We start from the raw sequence: 3,198 nt of genomic DNA on the forward strand, positions 1-3,198 counted from the left end.
AGCTGTGCGCGGTGCCGTGCGGCTGTGCCCGGTTGTGCGTGGCTGTGCACGGTGCTGTGCGGTTGTGCGTGGCTGTGCCCGGTTGTGCAGGGCTGTGCACAGTTGTGCATGGCTGTACACGGTGCTGTGCAGTTGTGCACGGCTGTGCCCGGTTGTGCATGGCTGTGCACGGTTGTGCATGGATGTGCGTGGTGCCGTGTGGCTGTGCCTGGTTGTGTGTGGCTGTGCACGGTGCTGTGTGGTTGTGCACGGTTGTGTGTGGCTGTGCACAGCTGTGCCCGGTTGTGCGTGGCTGTGCACAGTGCTGTGTGGTTGTGCCTGGTTGTGTGTGGCTGTGCCCGGTTGTGTGTGGCTGTGCACGGTGCCATGCAGTTGTGCATGGTTGTGCATGGCCACGTGCAGTTGTGCCTGGTTGTGCGGGGCTGTGCACGGTTGTGCATGGCCGCATGCCTGTGCAATGGTCGCATGCAGTTGTGCCCGGTTGTGCGTGGCTGTGCACGGTTGTGCATGGCCGCATGCAATTGCGCAGGGCTGTGTGCAGCTGTGCATGGTTGTGGGCGGTTGTGCGTGGCTGCGCAGGGTTGTGCACGGCTGTGTGCGGCTGTGCACTGCTTTGTGCAGCTGTGCGCAGTTGTGCACGGATGAGCACGGTTGGGTGACGTTGCGAATGGTTGTGTGCGGTTGTGCACGGCTGCGTACGGTTGTGCAGGGCTGTGCACAGTTGTTCACACTTGGGTGCGGTTGTGTGCGCGGCTGTGCACAGTTGTTCACGGTTGTGCGCGGCTGTGCGTGCCGCAGACGCGCGGGCGGTGGGTTTCCTGCTGCGAGGGAGCTGCCTCTGTGGGAAAATTCCAGCCTGTGGGAAGCAGGGGGGGGTGCTGGGGCACGGGGGGGGCAGCCAGGCCCCCGCAGTCCCTGCCCACCCGCAATTAATAAAAAAACCCCACAAAACAAAACAAACCCGGGAACAATAACGGCTCAATTAGGGGAGCGGGCGCACAAAGGGCAGGCAGCTTCCCTGCCCGCGCCGGCGCTTGCTGCCACATCATCGTCTCGCCTGGGGTTTCACCGCCGTTGCCTTCCTCCCCTGCTCCCCCCTTGGCCTTTGGGTCAATATTTGCAGGGCTCCCCGGGGCTCCCCCTCCAGCACCGTATCGGGGTGTCCCCTGAGAGCTTGGGGACGGCCCTGGGGGCCCGTGCAATGGCCAGTGGCACCCCGTGCCCTTGCCACAGGGTGACCAGCCTCATCGCACGCCTTGGCGTCCCAGGGGACGTAACCAACTGCCCACGCATGATTGCGGGCGGAGGGGGAAACCCTGTGGGCAGCCCCAGCCCAGGGAACGGCTTCGGGGTGCGGAGGAGCAGGACCGGGGAGCGGGCTTCCCACCTCCACGGCCCCGGGGGCAGCACAGCTAGCGGCCCCCGGCACCGGCCCGCCTGGAGACCCCCTTTCCCAAGGAGCCAACGCAGGCAGCAGCCAAGGGAGGAGCTGCCGAAGGCGAGCACATGTTTCTGCTCCCATCTCGCCCTTATTTGTGGGAACCAAATATTCTGCCCTCGGAATGAGGATGCACATGCACCCACACGCGTACACATGCATACACACGCATACACACGCATCCTCGGAATGAGGATGCAGATGCACCCACACGCATACACATGCATACACACGCATACACACGCATGCACACGCGTGCTCTACCCTCAAACCAAGGCGTGCAGCTCAGGGCGCTTAACGACAACCGGACCCCGTTAAACACATCCCCCCAAAGCGGCGATGGAGCTCCACCGGGGAGGAAAAGCCATCCTCACGCACTGCGTGTAGCCCAGAAATATTGCCCAGGGCTGTTTCCCCTCCCCGCCCCGGCAAAGGGCCCAGCGCGGCTGCGGCCAAATTGGCGGCCACGGGGATTGCTCCAATTTTCTGGTGCTCGCTGGCAGGTGGAGCCGGTTAAGGCTGAGAGTGAGCAGAAAATCAGGGGAAATAGGATCTGGGAGAAGAGGGGGGCCGGGGGACTGCTGCTGCAGAGGAGGAGGATGGTCCCTAGGGACGAGCTGGTTCCTGGGGCAGCCCAAGGTCCCCCGTGATGCTGCAGAGCAAATTAATTAATGAAGCAATTCCCAGGCAGGGCTGAGCCTTCCATGCGGGGCCCCCGGGACTTGGCCGGGGCCAGTGGGGGGGTGGCAGCATCCCCTTCTGGCCCAACCCCGGGGTGTCCGGCAGCATCCTGGGGTGTCGAGCCGAGCAGGTGGCCGTGCGAGGGGACCAGTTGGGATGCGCCGCCGGAGCCAAAGAGCTTTTAATCTGCCTCTTTCCAGGGCAGCTCCCCCCGCCGAGGCCGCGGCGGCCGCAAAGCAGCCCTGCCCGCCAGGAGTTTGTCGCTATGCGCTGGGAAGGCTCCTTCCCGCCAGCTGTCGGCAGCCCGGCCCGCCGGGCGCAGGCGCGTTGGACCGGGGCGAGCCAGGGTGAGGGGCCGCGGGGGCCCCGCTGCGGGCCAGGGTCCTGCCCCAGCCCCGAGCATCCCTGCCCGGCACAGGGATGATGCCAGCTCGGCGTTGGCCTGGCCAAAGAGGGGGGGGCTTGGAGCAGCCCCCTTACCCCAAGGCTTTGGGGCACAGCTCCCCAAAGGGGTGGCAGGGTTGAGGGGGGGGGGGTGTCGGTGTCCTCGGAGTCCCCAGGCTCTCACCCCTTCCTCTCCTCTTGCCGAGGGCTGTGGGGCAGAGCTCACTCCGTCCTGCCCAGGGCTCGGGCTGTGCCCCCCGGCCCCTCCTCTGCTGCCCCATGCAGACACCCGAACTGCCCCATCCTACCTGCTGCCCGGCATCCCCTGGCCCCGGGGCATCGTCCAACCCTATGGGGCATCCCCTGACCCCAGGAGCATCATCCTGACACTATGGGGCATCCCCTAACACCAGGAGCATCATCCTGACACCATAGGGTATCTCCTAACCCCAGGGACGTCATGCTGACCATATGGGGCGGCCCCTAACACCAGGGACATCATTCCGACCCTGTGGGACATCCCCTAGCCCCAGGGGCATCATGCTGACCCTACTGGGGACCCCCTGGGCCCAGGGGCATTCCCCTGCTCCACGCCAGCTCCTGGGTCCCGGGGCGCTGTGGGCGAGGCAGGCAGGGCAGGCAGGCTGCCCGGACATCCCCGGGGCGGACGCGAGGCCTGCAGGTCCCCACTCGGG

This window comes from Aptenodytes forsteri, unplaced genomic scaffold (genome assembly GCF_000699145.1).
Source record: "Aptenodytes forsteri isolate BGI_AS27 unplaced genomic scaffold, ASM69914v1 Scaffold26, whole genome shotgun sequence".
NCBI lineage: Eukaryota > Metazoa > Chordata > Aves > Sphenisciformes > Spheniscidae > Aptenodytes > Aptenodytes forsteri.